Source organism: Pipra filicauda, unplaced genomic scaffold, assembly GCF_003945595.2.
Source record: "Pipra filicauda isolate LSUMZ 115617 unplaced genomic scaffold, ASM394559v2 scaffold666_size289731_pilon, whole genome shotgun sequence".
Classification (NCBI taxonomy): Eukaryota; Metazoa; Chordata; class Aves; order Passeriformes; family Pipridae; genus Pipra; species Pipra filicauda.
This window is the reverse complement of record NW_024104827.1, coordinates 92,795-114,772: the sequence shown is the minus strand read 5'-3', so window position 1 is coordinate 114,772 and position 21,978 is coordinate 92,795. Positions and strand designations below refer to the sequence as shown.

Here is a 21,978-nt window from a genome sequence, read left to right as displayed (position 1 = left end):
GCTGCATTTGCTCAGGAAGGAAGTTCTCACCTTGTCCACATCCCTCTGCACAATCAATGCAGGGACTTGTGTCTTGCACAGGGTGAAGAAAATACCGATGGTGTTATGAGAAAAGTCAATACATCCAAATCCTCTTGGCCTGCTGCAACGTTAATACCCGGCTTGTGTGAGCGCTGTGCTCTGCCATGACCTCTCCTTGTCCCGGGGGGAACAGAACTGGGATTTCAGTGACCAAAGCACAAACCCCACATTTACATTTACAGCTCAGTGAACCAGCTCCACCCAGGTTAGAAAATCTCATCATTTCATGGCATGTATGACAGCCTACAAACCTCACAGCCAGAGGAAACTCATCTACAGCATCCTCAAGGAGCTCAGCCCTTACCCATGCTGACAACCAACAGACCAATTCCTCCTTTTCCAGTCCTGGAAACCACCAAACCACCACACTGCAGCTGCAGCTTCTCTTTACACACAGAAGCCACCAAACAGGCACAAGAGGTGAGTGCCCTGCCTGAAACTCGCTGCTCACAACAGGACCCTCAGTGCCAGTTCAATGGTGATTTAATCCCAAATGCAAATTCTTTCTGTTCCTCTTCTGGAAGTTGCAAGGGATGACAGGTAAGCTCTGGCATGTTCAGCCACAGCAAGGGAGAAATTGTGCTCTGCAAGCCATGAGCAACCTTGGTTGCATTGCTAGAGCTGGGCTTCCTGTGCTCTCCTCCACCTGCCACCCTCACCTGGCATCCCAGGGCACAAACCCTTCTGCAGAGCTTCTCATCATTTCATCACCTGGGGCAACAGCAGGAAACAACACAGACACTCGAGTTACCTCCCCTGGCTGGCAGACACTGCACCAGAGCACTCTGAACAGCATCAAGGGCACTGGGATTGCAGGAAAAGGCAAGGGAATGGGAGCTGGAGATGCCCATTAGATAAACAAACCATTTCCGTGCATGAAGAACCTCCTGCTGCAAACCAAACGGGAGGTGCTGTGAGGGTGATTCCACGAATTATCACCTCAGGCTGCAAATACAGACCTGGGAAGAGGCTGAGCAGAGGGACAGGACACAGTACTCCACACAGAGCTGCTGCTGCTTGGCTGGGAAGAGCATATCCAGGATGTACGGAATTACTGCATATCCCCACAAAACCCGCTGGCTGCTCAGCGATTCCCTGGGGCTCCAGGCTGACCAGCAATCCAGGGACCGAGCAGTGACCAAGGAGCTCAGCTGGCCACAGCTTAGCACAGGAATCCCTTAAGCTACACCACATCTACCTCCAGCCTTTATCCTTCTTAATGACAAGATTTCCAGAGCTTTTTGGAGTTCTGGTCAGACACTGAATCTCCCAGTGCCAGCCACTGCTGCCTCCTCCTTCTCGGCTACAGCCAGAGACTACCTGGGATTGAGCTGAAGGCAGAGTAAGTCTCAGCAAACCAGACTGCAGGTAGCCACACCTAACCACCTCAAACACAGATATGGCAGAGCCACACCACTCCTGTCTCCTAAATTCCACTGGGTTCACGCTGCATTACAACTGACCTCTCCATCTTTTCATTTCACACTCTGTTACAGGAGAAAACCCCTAAAGCTCCAACAGCTTGAGCTGACATTTGTGCCAGTAATTTGTTTTTAGTTCAGAAGCCTTATAAAATTCCAGTAATGCTTTCCAGATGCAAGGCTGAGAACTTCACAGGAGTCAGAATGTGAACTAGAGGTGGTATGGAAAATTATTTATTTGATTGAGGGAGGAGAGCAAACCACACCCACAAATGCCAGCCTACAGTGAGTACTGGTACACTGAAATACATCCACATGTCCATCCACAGACAGCAGGCCTGGGCTGTCACTTAATAACACTCCTTCATACCTTGACTACAAATGCAGAATATCTAAAAATCAGTATTAAAATTAGCTTAAGCCAAAGGGAAAGAAACTGAAGTAAAATCCAGGTAAAGACCCCTTTCCCCCCCCCAACTCTTCCTTCCCCTTCTTTACGTCTTTTTTCTGTCTCAAGACCTTTTGATCTGAACAGTGTCTTTATGGCAGAGATGGAGACTTCACAAACCCTCAGAGCCTTTCTGTGGCACAGACTGAGCTCTCCCAAGCCTGTGCTTGCTCCAATCAGTTCACAAAGCTCAGGTGCACATCAGGCCCCTCTCTGGTCACATCTAACCCATGTGCAAGTGTAACATGTCAGACAGACCCCAAAAGAGAAAGCAGCTCCTGCTTGCAGCACTAGCAGTGTCCCTGTAGGAATTCCAGAGGATCCACCAGGGCAGTTCTGAGTGGAAGGACTGAAGGCTCAGCCATGAACGTGGCTGTGGTGCAGCCCTAGGATCTGCTGACAGTCTGCAGCGCTACCTCCATGGCTTCCATGCAAATTAAAAGCAATCTTGGCACTCACTACACAAAGACTGCACTTGCTAATTAAAACCGGTTTTTGAATGAGCTTAAACCAGTGCAGAACCTCATGGAGGTGCATTTAAATCGATGCAAACCAGTTAACCAACAAATGCCATCTGAAAAAGCAGATCCCGGTCACGTAAGCTCCACTGTTCCGAGGAGGCTCAGATGCAGGCGCTCTGACAGCAGATGGGAACGCTGCAGTTCTGCCTAGGCCTGACTGGACTCCTGCTGGAGCTACAGCTTGGCCTCCCACCCACCTGTAGGCAAGCAAAGCCAAGAGGCAAATCGAAATCTGGGAGGACACTTGCCCACCCTGGTCCCCTTTCAGTCCAGGTCACGCCATTCAAAACACTTCCTTAATTGTTCTCCACTCAATTCAGCAGCTGAACTGAGGCACTGCAACCTAAACATCCCATAAAAACAAATAAAATTCGGTTTACCAACAACTTGAGTACCCATTTGTCAATATTAGGACAGGAGAAGTTTGTTGTGCGTGGCAACTGACATCCCTGCAGGCATCTGATCCCAGCATCTCCCAAGATTGCCTCTGTGCCGTTTACAGAATTATTTACAGAATTACAGAATCACTGAGGTTAGAAAAGACCTCCAAGACCATCGAGTCCAACCTTTGAACAGACACCCCCCTGTCAACCAGCCCAGAGCACTGAGTGCCACGTCCAGTCTTTTCTTGGGCAGCTCCAGGGATGGGGACTCCACCACCTCCCTGGACAGTCCCTCCCAATGCCTGACCACTCTTCTCGTGAAGAAATCCTTCCTGATGTCCAATCTAAACCTCCCCTGGTGCAACTTGAGGCTGTGTCCTCTCATCCTGTCCCTTGTTCCCTGCGAGAAGAGGCCAATCCCCACCTTACTACGACCTTTCAGGTAGTTGTTGAGAGCAACAAGGTATTTCCTGAGGCTCCTTTTCTCCAGGCTGACCCCCCAGCTGCTCCTCACGGGACTGACTCTCCAGACCCTTCCAGAGCTCCGTTCCCTTCTCTGGACACGCTCAATGTCCTTCTTGCAGTGATGGGCTGACAAAGAGCCAGCGCTGCCAAAACTGGAAGACCCACCAGTGTCCAGGGAATCGTTTTCCTCACCCACCTGCTCTCCAAGGGGCCCATTTCCCACCCTGCTACTGCTCCTGCCTGCAGCCAGAGCTGGAGGAAACCCTACGGGGCTGTTACTTGTGGGCGCTGCTCGAGCAACACCGGCCTCGGAGAGAGTTGCTTAGCAGCAGAGTTTTGGAAATGTAGTCGCATGCAGGAAGAAATCTGTCACAGCAGGAGACGCATCAGGAATGCTGCACGGCAGGGCCACGGCTCCTGCTGCAAACTGAGCCCCAGTGGAGACCTTCCCTCGGAGCAGAGGGGCTGCAAGGCACGGAGTAGCCTTGTCTGAGGGAAGGGCCCAGCTCAAACAGCAATACAAGTCTTTACAAAGCTGCCAGGATATTGCAGCAAGCAGGTTTTGAAAGTGTTACTGAAAGTTCCCTGGATTGTCATTTTGCTCTAATTCAGTCACGACCTAAAAATGCAAGTGATGAGGAAAAATAGAGCATTTCAGGTACAGAGCGTCCAGTCGGAGCCAGGTCTGAATTACTGGATTAGAAAATAACAAAAGCTCAGAAGTGGGGAAATTTAGAAGCTGGTGTGCATGAAGTGATGTGTTAAGAACATACTGTACGTCAGGGTGTGAACATTTTTAAGCAATGCTTATAATGCAAAGAACACTACTGGGACTGAGAGGAGAGGGAATACCTTAACCTCACTCCTGTCAAACAGGTACAGAGCAGCCAGCACTGGGACACCACAACAGGTCTCTCAACAAGAGTAGCTATTCTTTAATGACAAAAAACAGCTGGTTTTTAATGACAAAACCAACACACACAGCAAGAGCACCTCTGGCTTGGTTCCCCAGCCTGCTGTGCACCACAGAAATCCGACTGCTGTAAACTGTTATCAGGAAAAACACCTGGCACCACACCAGGACGTGCAGCAGAATCACAGATTCACTTAGGTTGGAAAAGACCTCCAAGATCATCGAGTCCAACCTGTAACTGATCACCCCTTGTCCCCCAGTCCAGAGTACTCAGTGCCACAGCCAGTCCTTCCTTGGACACCTCCAGGGATGGGGACTCCACCACCTCCCTGGGTAGCCCCTTCCAGTGCCCTTTCCAGGAAGAAATTTCTCTTGATGTCCAGCATGAACCTCCCCTGGCACAGCCTGAGGCTACATCCTCTTGTCCTGTTGCTTGTTGGCTGTGAGAAGTCACCAGAGCCACCGGGAGCATTTGCACTGGCTTCCAGTTTATTTCCCGAGGCTCTGCAAGGGTTAAAGCAAAGGACTTCTGGAAGATATTAAGCACTGATGTCTTGGCTTCCCTTCTGCAAACAGCAACAAGCTCCAGAGGAATCTGTCATCCCATATAACAATCCCTTTCACTCAGCCTCAGCGGCCTGTTCCCTTCTCCTCGCCACAGCCCGAGCAGTGGCTCCGTGCTGGGCTCTCACACTGGATTCTGCCCACATTCCAGGGAGGAGGCCAGGCTCTGCATACACAGGACCTCTAATGTGCACTTAGATTCAGAAGTGTAATAGCTCCTGGTTAAAAAAGAAGGCTGTAGAAACGTTAAATATCACACTGGGATCACCACAGTACCACAGAAAATCAAAAGCGACGGATAAGATGGAAGGAATCAGTGTTCCTCTTCGTCTGCCATCAGGTCCATTTGGGAATATGGTATTCTGGGCTCTGAAACAGACTTGCACAGATATTTTTCTAACCCTGTAAGCATTGGGTCTTTTCTATACCAAAGTGAAAACAGTGGGATATTCAAAATAAACTATAAGCAACAGCCATGCACTTGCAGATAAGGAATTTTTTCCCAATATCTAAGATTTCAGACACATCAAATGCCTCCATGTGCATCATCCTGCTGTCAGCAGGGACTGCGAACACTGCTCCCTCACCAGCATTTCTTGAACCACAATCAGGATGTGACAGTGTCACCTTTATTTCTGGGATTATTTTTAAGGTGCCAATCCCAATAAGACTATGGGATATGGAGCACACTGGGCGGGAAGGGGACGAGATTTTGCCAGGAAAGCCAAGGATAAAGCGAAACGCCCGATCTAGATGATGCACTCAGGAATTTTTAGAGGCTGCTTTTGCAGCGGGAGCCTTTGTGCAGTGTGCCAGGATCAGATGGCAGTTTCTATGGGAACAAACAAGCAGTGGCCCCGTCACAAGATGTCTTGTAAACGGCACTTTGGTGCAGCTCAGCATGGAACATCCCCCCTGCTCTGCAGGGCCAGGGCAGCCCAGGGATGGGGTTGGGATCAATACCCACGGCTTTGCAAGTCTGTACCAGCCAACAGGACTCGTGTAAATCAGTGGCACCAACCCAGCCCAGCCAGAAGACACCTCTGGGAAAGGTACAGCAATCTGGAGATTAAAAACACGAGGGTTCAGCACTTCTTACCTTCCAAACCAGATGTTAGAGCTCATGATCACTCACCCTCACCCCCCCTGAAAAGCATCCCCAGCATCTATAGGCTGAACTTGAACCCCTGATGAAGGACCTGAGTCTCAGGGAAGTTTCCCATGCTGCAGTGTAGCCTGGCAAAGATGTTCCAGGTTGGGTTACCAGCTGAGAAGGCAGAAATATAACAATACACACAAAGTATTTTCAAATACAAAGCCTACACAGTCATTACATTCAACATTTTGAGCCCAGTCTTTGTGTGCACATAAGGCTCTGGAAGGCTATAGTTCACCTCTCAGATTCTCCATCACTAATGGTGTTTGCTGTGTGCCACAAAACCCGGTTACTTGAGCCTGTGTTTGGCTCCAAATGGAACAGAAACGATCAAAGCAGTGAGACACAATTTTTTTAGTTCTAAACATCAGAATTTTCACCAGTCACAAGACTTCAGCAGAAAGCAATTTTCTTCTCAAAACCACTGCCTCTATTTACCATTCCCACCCCTTAAGTTAATTAAAAATCCTTCAATTAACTGATTTAGGGAGGGTTAACGTTACTGTCAGGAAGACCAGTTCCCCTGGGCCTGAAAACAACTGTGGCTGCCTCCAGCCCCTGATTACGCAGAACATTTTCAGACTCAAAGGTTTCAGAATATCACCACCCCTCACTCCAGAATTGTTATGAAATGAAGTGGAAATTTTTGGAAAGAAAAGCCAAAAGTGAAACTTAAAGGAACGCAGCCTTCAACACGTTAACCCTCAACAACCAAGATAAAACACATCCAAGCCATGGAGAGCCCCTTCCTCACCCTCATCCTACATGGGCTTTGCAGGAGAAGCAAAACAAACCATGCCAAATTTACCCCCAGCGAGGTGGGAGAGCCACTGGCTGTCCCCAGCCTGCTGCTCTCAGCAGAGTTTATAATACCACAAAGGAAGATGCAAGGTTGGCAACCTGGGTTTGATCACAAAGTCTGGCTTAAAATAAACTGATGTTCTACAGTGGTATTTCCACTGAAGGGTGAGGAGAAAATACCTGAATAAAGTCAGGAATTTCCTCACTTTCAACAAGTGAAAAGCTCGAAGCCTGCTGAGGATAAAACACCCCTGTAGTTATTTCCACTAAGACTGTCCAGTGATGTCACAACACAAGACCTGCCTCTTAGAGCTCCAGAAAGCTTCTGCTCCCCCCCAAAACCACAAAGATTTGCTTAAAATTTGAATTTGTTTCATAACAAAGCCAGCTTGACAGAAGAATCTTCCACAGCAGTAACTGCACAGACCAACTTGTTAGAGAATCACCTTTCACTTGGGCGCAGAACTGAATTGCAACACTAGAGAAGCCTACAAGGCACTTCCAACAAGAGTATCTGATTTCCCTTATCAGCAGAAATGACTTAAACCCACAGATAACAGTGCTCAGGAGCTGAAAACCTACTTCAAAGCCAAAGCATGATACAGCCCCGGGCTCTCAGGGCCCTGTGGCACAGCATGGTGTGAACAAAAGGGTGCCCGGACGGACACTGCCATGGGACTTGGGACCAGAGGCTGCCAAAGCCCCCCAGGAACCTGCCTCACATGCAGGGCAGAGACCTGTGACAGATCCTGGGTGTCACTCCATGGCAGAGGATGGATCTCATGATTCACTTTCTCTGCAAGCTGCAGCACAGCACAGCTCCGAGGAGGGAATTCAGGTAAGGAGGGGCAATGGGAGCTTCCCACTACTCACCCCGGCCAAGCCTCTGCCTTCCAAATGTCACACACGGCCATTAGCCCCAGGTTGGTGACAGCACGTGGCAAAGGGCCAGAAATCAAACAGCAACGGGTGTCACTCTTATCCCTGCTGCTCCATCCATGCAAATCAAACTGATTCCAACAGGCAGCACCAAGGGCTCGGGTGCCCGAAGAGTTCTGAGAGGGATTCTGCCCTGGGCACCCTCAGGGCTCACAAGTAACCATGGCTGTCACCAGCTCCAAAACTTAAAGCAGGGGACAATGGAGTATTTTTGGAGCACAGACACTGCTATTTTGAAAGCACTTCAGCTCTGTAGTACCCAAATTCTAATTGTGGCTGCTGCTTTGCTTTGCCACCGTAAATCCTGTTCCGAGGGAGTAAGACAGCAGCCAATACATGAGCGTAGGCATTGCACAACTGGGCTTCTACAAGCACTTGGTGTGAAGAATAATGTTCTTAAAAGATTTAATTTCTAGGGAATGTTTAAATACTGAAGAGTAAACACTGAGTCAGAGACATGCACTAAATACAGGTAAATGCAGCAGGGGCACGTGGAAGCAAAGCCGCAGCCTGGAATTCTCTCAATGCCTCTCCTTGTACGTGGGAAATTCAGGGCCCACAGAGGACAAAGCCTCTTTTATATATGCAGAAACTGCAAGAAAACAAAACCCAAACAAATACAGCCACCCTACAGATCCGTTTGGGGGTCTTAAACCAAGTCTGCAGCACACAACTTCATGTGTCTGAATTTTGGGTATTTGAGCCACTTCACACATATAAAGCAGGTCAGACAGCTCAGGGATCCCAGAGTAACAGCAGCACAGAGTAGACAAGTCTGTGACCACTGCAAACATCTGGGGAACCACTGTGCAACTTTGGGAGGCGACTCAGTGACTCTCACCAGCACTGCTCCCTTCCACACACGTGCACCAGGCTCAAAATGCATTGCTTTTCCCCTGTCACAGTATTTCCTATTTATTCCAAGCAGCAGGTCAGGACTCATTGCACCAGGACACCAACCAGACATTCCCATTTGCTTTCAGTAGACTGAAAACATTTACTTTCCCAAGCACAAACTGATGTGCTACTAAATCATTCTGCTTAGCCTAGACCTTAGAGGTGCACGTAAAAGCAAAAGAACTACAGATTAAGGCAACTCTCCAGTTCAAACAGCCACAGAACGGGGGTGTGTTTTCCTTGACCGTACAGCACAGGGATAACAGGCATTTTCTGATCCCAAACTACCCTTCCCAAAGTGCAGCAGCAGGAACTAAAGCTGTTTGGCAGCATCCAGCACGAGCCAGGAGCGCGGAGCTTCCGAGCACGTCACGGCTTTTGTTAACCCCCTCACACAGCTCAGCTGCTCCTGCAGAACCAACCCCGTGAGCTGTGGCAGGAGCAGAAGGCAGATGGGAGCTCATAAAATCTCTGTGACTTCAGAAACAACACGGGTCAGTCCCAGCCAGGGGTTTCCCTGCTGACACCTTTCCCTGCCCAGAACCTGCACATCCCTGCCCTACTCCACGTCCCAACAAAGCTCAAACCGCTCTCAGCCAAGGGATTTTTACCTCCTTAGAAAGAAAATGGGACCATAGATAGTTCTCTGCAAACTTGGCAGGCCATGTGGGAACTGATACAGCCAGGGTGGGCAAGCTGGAGCCAGGAGAACAGTTTTGGCTTCTAAACTAGAAGTCTGAGAAATTGGAAGTGGCGCTCCATTTGTTTAAATTACCTTCTGAAACCATGCTCCATATGTGGGAATAAACAGTCACTCTGGTAGCCCTAAACACTACCAGGAGTAAATTGTTCCAAGATGCACATCTGCACTTCCCAAAGATCAGACAGAGGGGCTGCCAAGGCAGGGCTTCATTTCCCTTAGAGGACTTTTTTTGTTGTTTTCAGAGCTCTTAATTGAAAATGGCAGCCCAGAAAGGTGCTATGCATGGAACAGACCATCATCACCCCTGTCTCATCAAATAAAGGTCTCAGTCTGTCCTGCTGCCTTGGAATCACAGAATTGTTTAGGTTGGAAAAGCCCCTAAGATCAGTCCAGTGACACTGCCAAGGCCACCACTAAACCATGTTCCCAAGTGCCACATCTACACAGCTTTTAAGACCCTCCAGGGATGGTGACTCCACCACTGCCCTGGACAGTCTGTTCCAGTGCTGGACCACTCTTTCTATGAAAAATCTAATATCCAATCTAAACCTCCCCTGGCTCAACTTGAAGCCGTTTCCTCTTGTCCTGTCAGTTGTTCCCTGGGAGCAGAGCCTGACCCCCACCTGGCTCCACCCTCCTGTCAGGGAGTTGGAGAGAGTGAGAAGGTCCTCCCCGAGCCCCTTTTACTCCAGGCTGAGCCCCCCAGCATCTTCAGCCACTTCTCATCAGACTTGTGCTCTTGACCCTTCTTTGGACTTGCTCCAACATCTCAGTGCCACTTGGAAAGCAGTTTTCCGTATTCCTGCACATCCACAAAACACAACAAAATTGCAAGTACAGATGCAAGCTTTGAAGTGATCCTTTCTTATCATAAGGATGGCTGGAGTCCCATCTTGAGGGCAGGATCTCCATTCTGGAGGGAGCTGCTCCATCCTTACGGACACGAAGCCAGCGCGGGGCAGGTTTTTTACCCACAGTTTTTTACGTGGCCCCTGAGCTCCAGCACTTGAGAGCCCTCAGCCCTGGGCTGTACAGTCAGAGGGGACTTCAGCCAGGAGCTCATACTGTACGGCTATCGGATGACATGCCAGTAAAACAAGCTGCCTGCCTTCTAAACCTGGAGTATCACAAGACCACTACATAAATGTCAGGCCTGGGAGCTCACCAGTGATCACAGCACAGCACACACAGAGCCCTGGGCAGCACTGCCCCACTCCCCTGCTCAGCAGCCAAGATACAGGATATGCCCCAAGACCTGCAGTAATTAAGCACAGAACTTCTGTAACAGGCCTTAGTTTTGCAGTTCTGCTTATCTGGGGACGTGCACATGGGTCAGGGCACGTCCAGAATGCATTGTTGCCACTGGAGTACCCGAGCTAGGGAGTTATTTAACAAGTAATTCACCAGCTTTGGGCAAAAGGTTGATTGCAGCTGTACAAGAAAGCATGGAAAAGTGCAGCAATCCAAACACTACCTTATTCACACTTGGTATGGACATTCACCAAAACTTTTCCTTGCTTTTGTGTCTGGAGAAGGGAATGGAGCTGGGGAAGGGTCTGGAAAATGAGTCCCATGAGGAGCAGCTGAGGGAGCTGAGGGGGCTCAGCCTGGAGAAAAGGAGGCTCAGGGGGGACCTTCTGGCTCTGCAACTCCGACAGGAGGGAGGAGCTGGGTGGGGTTCAGGCTCTGTTCCCAGGGAACAAGGGACAGGAGGAGAGGGAACAGCCTCCAGCTGTGCCAGGGGAGGCTCAGGCTGGAGATCAGGAGGAATTTCTCCATGGAAGGGGTGGTCAGGCACTGGAAGGGGCTGCCCAGGGAGGTGGTGGAGTCCCCACCCCTGGAGGTGTCCAAGGAAGGACTGGACGTGGCACTCAGTGCTCAGGGCTGAGGGACAAGGTGGGGATGGGGCACAGGTTGGACTCAGTGAACTTGGAGGGTTTTTCCAACCTCAAGGATTCTGGGAAATATTGACTGCTTGGCCTCAGGGAGCTGATTTACACCTTAACTGCACTCTTCACCTCTTCAGCATTTTTAACCATCCAAGACTCCTGCAACAGCTGGAATGCCAGAGAAAATGGTGATGGTTAAAGGAAAAAAAATAGACCTTTGGGCTGCACAGAGGCTCCCAAGCACCAACCCTGGCTGCAGAGCCATCCATAGGAGCTGTGCAGCTCTGCTGAGTGCACACTGAACCAATTACACAGGAGCCTCCCAAGACCCACACAACCTCGGGAGCTATCACATTATAGATCCTTATGTAAGGCACAGTGACGTAAATCCAGGCTCCCTTGACACACAGAGGGTGCGAGATGAGCGAGCCTGCAGGAATTTCAGATCACATTTCCCACCTCCCCTATTCATTCATTTGTATCATTTGCCATGACCTTGCTCTCCAGGGACATATATTACCAGAAGGAGATAAATGAGATTTTTATTAATTTGAACTACAGCAGCAAGAAACTAAGGGCATTGTCTCACAAGGCTGATTAGTATTTTTTCTCTCTTTAAATGCAGTTGAAAAAAATGTTTATTTACCCACTGCAGGACTGGTCACACTAACAATCATCACCACTCTCAGTGGTGCTGAGGAGAAGAAAGAGTCGAGCAGAGCCAGAGATCTGTGTGGTGCAAGAGAACTCTGTCTCTGCAGAACCAAGCTGTGTCATGTTAGCTTGACTTTCTATGATTCAGGTACAAAATGAAAATGAGTTTCTATTCTAGCACATACCAAAAATTCCTTAAATGTAACAGCTGCCTCAGGGAAAACAAGAACTTTTCCCTGGTAATGGAATGTGGTAGAGTCTCAGAGAATAAATAACAGTGACATCTGAGATAACTATAATGGGCCGGGGTCATTACATGCACCTTGTAAAGAACCCACGAGCCTGCTGGGGAGCAAGTCACTGCCATCAGCAAAGACCTACAAAAAGGGGTTTCCTACAAGCTACAGCTTCAATGCATCACATTCCTCTGCTCATTCCCAGACATAACCAACAGGCTTGGAGGTCAGACTATAAAACCTGCTATGAAGTCATTAGCTGCACCCTCATAGACACAGCCTGTGTATCCTGGGGAGCTGCAAACGACAGGCCCATCATTCCAGCAGGATTAACAACTTGGAAAGGCTTAAAACTTCAATAAAAACAAAAATCACATTAAGAGGAGTTAAAGTTTAAATAATGGTTTCACACCCCAACAGAGGCAAGTCCAGCTGCAGGGCCAGCTCGCAGGGGTGACGGAGCCAAACCGTGCTCAGTGTCACCAGAGGAGCAGGACATGGGCACACACAGCACCCCTCGGCTGGGCAGGGCACAGCTACCCACGGGCACAGAGCATTGCAGCACTGCCAAGCTGAAATCATTCCCAGCTTACTGTTCAGGAACAACTAGTCCAGGGAGCACAGCTCACCAGTGCACAGATAAACACAACTGGAAAGCAGCCCAGAAGCGAGAGCGATGCTCCAGGAGGAGGAAGACGTGGCTGCTAATGAGCAAGACAGGCAAGCGGCTCTGAGATAAGGTGCACACTGAGGGCAGTTTCACAACAACCAAGAAAAAACAACCCTACATCAGCAAGTCTGGAGGAACAGCCTGGAATTATCTCCCGGCAAACCTTCTGGGATACACTCATCTCCACAATCACACCACAGCCACACAGGCTCTGACTCTGGCAGCCCTGAGACCGAGGTGTGCTGCTCGTACAGAACGTGCCTCATTTCTGGGCAGCAGTTTTGCAAGATGCAGCTCTCCGAGGAGCAGCTCTCGAGGGATGGATCCAGGAACTACGCTGCAGCAATGGCACTCCACAAATTGGCACAAGCAGCTACAGAGCCTCAAGCACAGTCCCACAGCTAAATGCAAAACCAGCCCATGTGCTCAGCACAGCCCGTGGAAACCCAAACAGAGCTGCAGAAGTCAAATGAACAGCAGCACAGCACCTCGGCAGGTGAGGATCAAACTGCTTCCACTCGGAGCAGAACCCGTGCTCTCCCCTCCTTCCCCCTCACGCTCATCCCGTGTCCTGCTCTCCGAGGGGAAGCTGGCGAGCTGAGGGTAAACAGCTCTGCTCGGTCCCTCTGGGGAAAAAGAAAGAAAAAAGCTTTCCAACGTCACTGAAATGGAATGTGAGGGAACCAAGTGCACTTGTAGGGGGAGAAAAAGGACAGCCTCACACTCCAGTGTGTCTGTACACAGCACTTGGTGCGGAAGACACACACGGAGCATCCAACAGTGCATCTGCTAAAGATCCCTTTAGCTCTGAGGGTCTGAAGAGATATTTTGGTTCGTAGAAAAGTTATGTTAATCCAATGAATCATTTGATAGGAATGTACAGTCATCCCAGTGCAATGGAAAATGTAGAGATTCAAATGCTTGATGTACGCATCCAGCATAAAAGGTTAGGGGAACACTTCTTCCAAAGGCATTACTCATGCCTGCCTCGGCTGCACATCCCTGCAGAGGTGTGCAGGAAGGAGGATGAGCAGCATCAATAACTTATCAGCTGCGGAACAAAACCACCAGGTAAGAGCCATAAAAAGGAGAAAGCAAGACCTAAACCACCCCAAATGTAGTCTTTGTGGAGCAGGGCACAGATTTCCTTCAGGTTGTCACTGCATCTCAGAGTGGGTGGCCTAGGGCAGCTCTACCCCACTCTTACTGCATCCCAAGACATTCATGAATGGTGGGACTTGTCCTTTTGCAAGCATTAGGAGAAACTCCCTGTCTCAAAGAGCTGACAGAGGGTTTGCTGAAGTGCTGTAGCTATTTACCTAAGGAGAAAGAAGAAAAGAGTGCAAGTCTTGGTTGGAAACAGCAGGCATTCTGCATTGCACACATGCTCTCCTGGGCTCCTAAAGCTACACTCAAGAAGGGCAGCCATCCAGTCACAGATCAGAGTTTTTTTGCAGAGGCTGTTTAAGGAAATTAATTTACAGCGATGAGGCTCCACAGCAACCCCATATACAGCCCATTCTTTACGAGGGAAGGGTTTATTTACAATGCCATGACGTTTTCTGATGTAAAAAGTAACAGCACGCAAGCAGATGATTCCCTCACGCTTCCTGAGCTCTCTGCACCGCCGTTCTGCAGGAAGTCTGGAGGACAGGCAGTGGATTTACCCCGACAGGAGGTAAGCTGGAATCTCTCCCATGCCACACACCCTCCTCAAACCCCTCCTCAACTGCACTCAGCTCTGTTGAGAAGTAACGCAAGGAGAAGAGCATATGGATAGATCCAAAGCTATTCTGAATCACTGCTGGCTGCCAGCAGACATATTGCTGTCATTAGCCTCTAGCTCAGTCGCAAGATTTGTTTCTGAAAAGTCTTTGAGCCAACAGATTATATAAAGCTCAGACCCTTCCTCTTCCACATGAGCTGATAGTCTCCTTGCTGGGTGGCTGGTGTTTGTGAGGAAAACATTCATCCCTGCACAGACAAGGATGATGCAGCTAATCAAAACAACTTCCCTGGCCAACAGTCGGTGGTGGTGCAGACAAAGCTGGCGCTGCCACATAGTGCCCGATCACAGGATCATGGAATAGAATCATAGACTGGTTTGGGCTGGAATGGACCTTAAAGATCACCCAGTTCCACCCCTGTGCCATGGGCAGGGACACTTTCCAGCAGACCAGGTTGCTCCAAGCCCCAACCTTCCCACCAGGTCGCCCCATTCCCTGCCTCAGCCCCCTCCCCACCGCGCTGGCTGACCCGGCCGCCCCACGGAACGGGCTCATTAAGTCACGAGCACTTGTAAATAACTGCAGGTTACTGCCGAGGGTTCTCTGTATCTTTTATCTAAACAAAATGCTACAGGACCAGGCTTGTTTTATGCAACAACGCCCTTGTAGTTTCTACTTCTGATAGCAAGTGAGCAGTTACTTCTGTACACCTCACCTGGCTTACCTTTTTCACCTTTTACAAACCAAGGCTGAAAAACATTAGAATATATCCTGTCTTCTGAGCTGTTAAGCAAAGAAACCCTTTTTGGTTTCTTTATTAATACATAACAGGACTGTCCCCCCAGATTCTGATAAACCCCTTGTGGTTTAAGCTTACTGGAAACCAGGCTTCCTACCTTGCTACTTTCATATTACTCTCTCTCATTAAGCAATTTAGATACCCGAGTAGTAAATCAGAAGTGAAAGGACTTAATCACAAGATCTAAACAACACTGGTTCTTTGTCAGCTCAGTAACTCCTGATAACTACCTCATCTTCTGGTCAAAGCTGTCTCACACACTGCATTATCTTTACACCTTTGGGTGTCTGAAGAAGGTCAAACAAACATGCTGTAGTTTCCTCGTAGAACACTGGTAGTACTCCTGTGGTTGGTTAATACTTGCAGTGGGCACGAGACGTATTAATTCCCTAAGCTCTGGTAACTCAGCTGTAAATAACCAAGGTCCCTGCCCTAAAAACAGTCTAAAAGAGACAAGGCAAGTGCAGAAGCCCCAGTGGTGGTGAAGCACAGTCAGCCAACCCAGTACACCACCATTTACTCCTCAAAAACTCAGTGCAGCTCGAGATGTGCTTCATCCAGCAATTCTCAACACAAAATACATAAACAGTCCCTGGAGCACAGATGGAAGCTGATCCCTATCCCCTCCCAGGGGAGTTCCCTCATCACCAGGCTACAAAATCATGTTCCCTCTTGCTTTCAGCCTTTGATGATACAAATCTTACGTTCCTTCCTACACAGTGCCCCGGTTTCAACATGAGAGGCAGAGCCTCTCCTCCCTCCGCAGCCGGCAGCTCGGGGATTCGGGCACTCTCAGAGCTGCAGCCGGGGCTGCCCCAAGGCTCGAGGAGATGCCTCATCTGGTACTGCAGCCAGTGCCATTTCCCACCTCCCTTTCACTCACCTACTGGGTCTGGTGCTCATCTGCCACTGATGACCTGGGGTGCAGCTGATGAACCCCACAGAGGCACTCACCTTCCCTGCCTGTGGATTTGCTCTTCCCATGAGAGCAGGGTGCTGAAGGGAAGGGTCAAGCTCTTGAAGAGCAGAAGTCATTCTGCTTTTCTCCTCACAGCAAACCACAGCTGTACATCAGTGTTTTGCCATAGTTTGCTTTTGAGGACTCCCACTCCGACTGCTAGTGACTCTCCTGCAGGGCTGGTGCTCACACAGCATGTCGTGCAGTTGCCCAGCCAGGCCCCAAGGTGTGCTCAAGGGGACAGATGTGCTGTCCACAGCCAGCTGGAAAGGCCCCAGAGCCAAGCTGGGGGTCCTCGGGAAGGCAGAGGATGAGCTACCAAAGAGCAGAGGACAACTGTGCCCACGAAATTAAAAACACCTCTCCTGACCCTCCCTCGCCCTGCTGCACAGCTCAGTCCACTGTCCCACCAGGGAATCCCCACTCCAGGTATGGGTGCAGTGCACGCAGCTCAGCTGCTTCAGGTCACAGAAGCAGTGAATCTTGTAGCTTGTATTATACTTTAAAAAAATCCAATTGAAATTCAAGCTCTATCACAGCCTTGTACTGCAGCTTCCCAGAGTCCTCCAGCCGTTTGTTCTCTCCAGGGAAGACAGATAGGTTGCCAACCAAGAACTGCACTGTGGGATTAGCCAATGTTTATGAAGTGCTTTAAAGATTAGAAGTGTCACCTATGTGCTAAATATTTCCCTGGCACTATCAGCTTGAACAGCAACCGAGTATCTTGTATCTACTCCTGCTGATCTTGAGCTGGTTGCCGAAGGCGTCACTCAACCTGACTTCCAACCACCGTGTTTGGCACTAATTCCAGGGGCGGTTTTAGACATATCGCAGGAGAGGACAGACTCAGGGAACCACTTAAACCCTAACTTCTGAAAACTACTAGCAGAGTAATGACAGTAATATCACCAGGAGAGGCTTAGGGATTTATGTTTTTACAACATTGTCATACGTGTGCGTGAGATGGAACACCCTGGAGCGAAGCCCAACCGCTGCCGCTCACCCCGATGGAACTGGCTGGGCAGTGCCATGAAAAGGTACTTTGTACACATCAGCGAGAATGGATCCCAATCCCTTCATTCCCCAAAAAGCTTTTTGCAGCAGGATTAAGAACCTGAGCAGTGAGTCCCAGCACACAGGAGAGCAGCACAGCACTGCTCATGCTGTCCGTGCCACACAAACACAGACCAAACAGCAAGGATACACATATTTTCCTTCCTTTTTTTCCTCTTGTTCCCATATCACTTAAATTTCTCTTCCAGCTAAAACACAGAGCCTGTGTCAAGACCTTCCCACTACCACCACTATCACAGAGCCAAGGTGTAACGTTCAGCTGGAGATCTGTTTCCTGTTCACACACCTTTTGTCACCCGTATTCCACCCATCCTCAGAGGTCTTACACTGCATATAGGTCTAGAAACATCCAAAATACAGAACTCAGCCTTCCCGTCAGCCTGTGGGTTTCACCAACAGCAGCAGAATCCAACAACTATTATCAAGCAGTCAGAAAATGAAACATTCAGTTTCTAGAGTTTACTCTGCACTGGAGAGAGAAAAACAAAGCTGGAAATCCCTCGCTTTATAAACAACAGCTCCTCTGAAAGCACTGTCAATAGGAAGTTGTTGCTCTAAACTGTGTACACATTTGGCTCACAGTTTGCCAACAATGAGGAAAATGAACTCCACGGAAGGATTCCCACATGGCGAGCCCGGCGTTGCCACCCTCAATGGATGCTGCCGGGGCCAGAGCAGCAGGACCACGCCAGCAGGAGTTGATTTGCACCTTTGTGCTGGAACAGGGCACAATTCCCTTCCCAGCCTCACCAGCTCTATAACTCTTCCACCAGCCACAAAACCACCCAGACAGACCCAACGAGGCACGTCAGCCCCGTGCTTGGGCTGCACCTGTCCTGGTGCTGTGTCTGCCCTGCGCCTGCCGAGCTGACCGCGCCGACAGCCAGAGACACAACCGCAGGACACCCAAGGACAGAGGGGCCATCACAAAGAGAAACGTTATCCAAAGCCAAAACAGTGTCACCAGAACAGTGTCACAACACTCTCTGCCCAGCAGCGGGGCCAGAGGCTGGGCAGCTTCTTAACACTTAACACAAACAGCCAGAGAACCAAAAGCAGTGCTCCTCAGGCAGGAGTGCGTCTGGGAGAGGAATCTCCCCAAAAGCTGACAGGGTAGGAGCGTGGCAGGAGGCAGGCCACAGCTGAGGTGACAGTGCTTTTCCCACGCAGGTGTAATGGTTTCCCATGGGAAAGGAAGGCTGGAGCCCCAGCCAGGCCCCTGCTGGAGGTGCCCTGCTCGGGATAACCCCAGCCAGGTGTAGTGCACGTGGGTCGGACCGTGCGCAGGTCGCTGTGGCTGACAGCTGCCTCTGACTGGAGGTGACTCACTCAAGTCACACATCACAAACAACTCTTACTCCAGCCCTGAAATAGGAGGACTCTGAAATCTCAAACCACCCTCCCGTGACACTGTCACTCTTGCAGAGCCACTTGCAGCCTCTCCTGTGCAAAGCCTGCTGAAAACAAAGGATCAAAACAAACAGAAGACTGGAACTGCCTTCAATATCTTAAAACACAATTAAGATAAGGAAAAGGAGCCTGGCAAAAAATAAAAAGCTATCTTAATCACCATTTTAATTGAGAGTGGATATTCCTATTCTAACCAACCACTGGAGCATCCATCCTAGCACTGAATCACACCACTAAACTCAGATGCACAGCTGAGGTTTCCACCTGCAAGGAGGAGGAGGCATCAGTGGAGACACTGCAGAGCAGCCTTTGTTCTGGGACCCAGCGAGGAAAACATCTGCTCAGCCCAAACCACTGCTCCCTCCAACTCGATAGGATCTGACCTCGGAGGACAGGAAGCAAGCTTTGTTCCGGGCAGCAGGGAGGGCGGTGCTACCACACCGACTACTGTGCACGGTTTGGGACTCTGGAGACCTGCAGGTGGTAAAACAAGAAGCGTTTTGCTGTTCACCTCAGACACGTAACTGCTTCGGAGCAGCCGGGGTGCCTCTGCAGAGCTGCTCTTGTTTGGACAAGCACGTTTGCTCTGGTGACTATTTGAATGATGACTCACTCCAACAAGCCAGGGCACCCTACCACACACAGCCCCGAAGTGCTGACTTAGGGCTTGGGATGCAAATCCGGCAGGAAGCAGTGCTTCCCGACCAGGGCCACCCAGGCCTGGTCACTGCTGCCATTTCCCTCCTCCAGTTCAGTTGTGGCCTCGAGGACGAATCCAAAGAGAAGACAGCAGGAATAAGAAAATTGTATAAAATATTCTTGCTCTCAGAGCACTTCTAAAGTTGCTTTTTTTCCCCCCTTTTAGTATTTGTTTTCTGTAAAGCTGACAGCCCGGTTGCAAGTTCTTTGTGTGCCTCCGAGGGGCTCATGGCAGGCGGGTGCAGGACACCTGCCCAGCACCCCTTCCCTGGCTCAGGAATGCTGCCCAGCACCCTGTCCCTGGCTCAGAGGCAGACCTGTGGCCACCCTGCTGGTGGCACTCCTCCAGCCACTTCCACTTTTGTCTCCCCAAGCATGTGAGAGTCACAACCCGTGACGAGCCCGGCAGTAATTGCCGTATCGATTTCGACGCTCCTCCGGCCAGAGCAACGCCTGTAACTGTAAACCATAAACCTTTTAATATCCTGCTCAATTATGGGGAAAACAACTCCTGAGTGGCAGCACCGTGGGAGCATTGCTCAGAGCCCGCTGCTGTGTGTTCCACCGTGGCCTGGGGCCTGCCTGGGGATGGCCAAACCACGTGTGTTGAGAGACACTGTCGGGGGGACAGAAGCAGAGATGGCTCTTCCATGTGTCACCGATGCCACTGCTGCTCAACCCTGTCCTGGTGACCTCATCGAAGGGCTCAAAATGCTGGAACACATGGAACGAGAAGATGGATGAGCAGACTTGTGGTGTGCCATCAGAACGTGATCTGGTGCTCATGCAACCCGTGGGCTGTTCACAAATCCCAGAGAAAGAGTCCAAGAATTAAGCAATTATGCTGGGCACTGTCACATACAACCTCTCTGTTATTTACAATCAGTTTCAGGGAAAGGGAAACAATCTGAATGACTGTTTGGCATTTATAAAACATTCCCATCCACTGTGGCCTTCCCAAAGCATAAAATCATGGAATGAAACACTATCCTGAGCTGCAAGGGACCCACAAGGATCATCAAAGTCCAACTCCTGGCCCTGCACAGGACAGCCCTAAGAATCCCACCATGTGCCTGGGGGTGTTGTCCAAACACCCCTTGAGCTCTGGCAGCCTTGGGGTAGTGACCACGTCCCAAGTCAGATGCTCTGCTGACACAAGCATGAGATGGGCAGAACCCACTTCTAATTCCCAACCCCAAGTCCTGAAGTTCATTGTCACCTTACCAGCCCTTTACATCACGTTCTCTTGCCCAGGAAAAGGGCAGGTTTGGAGACACTCAGCCTGGAGAAGGCTCCCACCTTGCTCCACACAGACCTGACCTGCTTTTGTCTCGCTGTGCTGCGAGCAGGGCTTTGTTGCCATGGTGAAAGCTCTGACACGTTTAGTTTTCCCACTAATTTCCTGCTGCACTAAAGCAACTGATGCTTTGCACCTTGTTGCTATCAGAGAGCAACAAGGAACCCAAACACCCCCACAAACTGTTTGGCCACGTGCTGGTTAGTCTGCCCACAGCACTTTCAAGGCAACTTTAGTTACACCTCTTATATAAAACCTCATCTAGATCAGGATTAGGTGCTCCCTTCATGTTGTCTCAGGACATGCAAAATTTGACACGTCTCTGAAGAGTTTATCTTGCATCCTAAACCCATCTGCCTTTTAAGTTAAGCCCTACAAGTGATTTGATCATCATTCAGAAAGGAACTCAACAATTTAGTGACCCTCATAATTAGGGGCTGCATCCCACCCTTACCTTTAAAAAAAGGTGGTATGGTTTCAAATCCCAGACTGCAGTCCCTGAACCACTACATTTTCCTTTGAGCTCACATGAAGGAACTAACTTCATACCTGACTGTGTCAATGGTGAGTGAAAACAAGGATCCAGTTGTGTCTGTGGAACCAAACTGGGACCAGCAGCACACACACACACACACACACACGAGGCAAACCAGAGACTAAGGCCCACACTGTCAGCAAATGACTCAGAAACTGCACAAGCTCCCACTGAGTGGGAAAATACCTATAGTCAGCCTTCAGCTTGTCATTTTACCATGTAATGGGAGTCTCAACTTGGATGAAAAAACACATGAATATTTTGTTCTGACTAAGCACAGGTTTCCCCGTGCACCTCAGCTCTGCCAGGGCAGTGGGCACACGACACCCACACTGCAGCAAGTGGGGAGGGAGCGACTGTGATTTCCTTCTCCACCAGCTCTGCACTTTGTTTCTAACACAAACCAGCTGAATTAACCAACAGAAAGGAAAAATCTTTGTTTTGGTTTGGTTTTTTTTTTATCTTACACTTCCCAGAGCAGCTCAGGGGAAAAACCACCTCTGTGGAAGCCAAGTATTAGAATCCTTATACAGAGAATGAATCAGGATGATTTTTATTGGTTTCCAATGAGATTGTGCTTGAAAACAAACAGTTGCTGTACGACTGACAACCCCCTCACTGTGTCAGAGTGCCGGAGATGCGAGAACATAGATGGGCTTTGTACAGCTGAGAACATGCTCCTTCGTGGCTGCTGGGGACGATGCAGTTTGGCTAATGGGACATTTACATGTGCAAAAA

General features: G+C 49.6%; 1 protein-coding gene and 1 long non-coding RNA gene across 5 annotated transcripts in view; one reads left to right on the top strand and one right to left on the bottom strand.

Moving 5' to 3' along the window:
• SIK3 (SIK family kinase 3) overlaps positions 1–21,978 on the bottom strand; it is a 72,751-nt gene that overhangs the window by 41,849 nt on the left and 8,924 nt on the right. The gene's annotated exons all lie outside the window — the stretch shown is intronic.
• Positions 13,218–17,527, top strand: LOC120324713. The gene is made up of 3 exons (XR_005566217.1): positions 13,218–13,237; positions 14,380–14,419; positions 17,488–17,527. It is a non-coding gene; the product is annotated as an uncharacterized LOC120324713 (long non-coding RNA).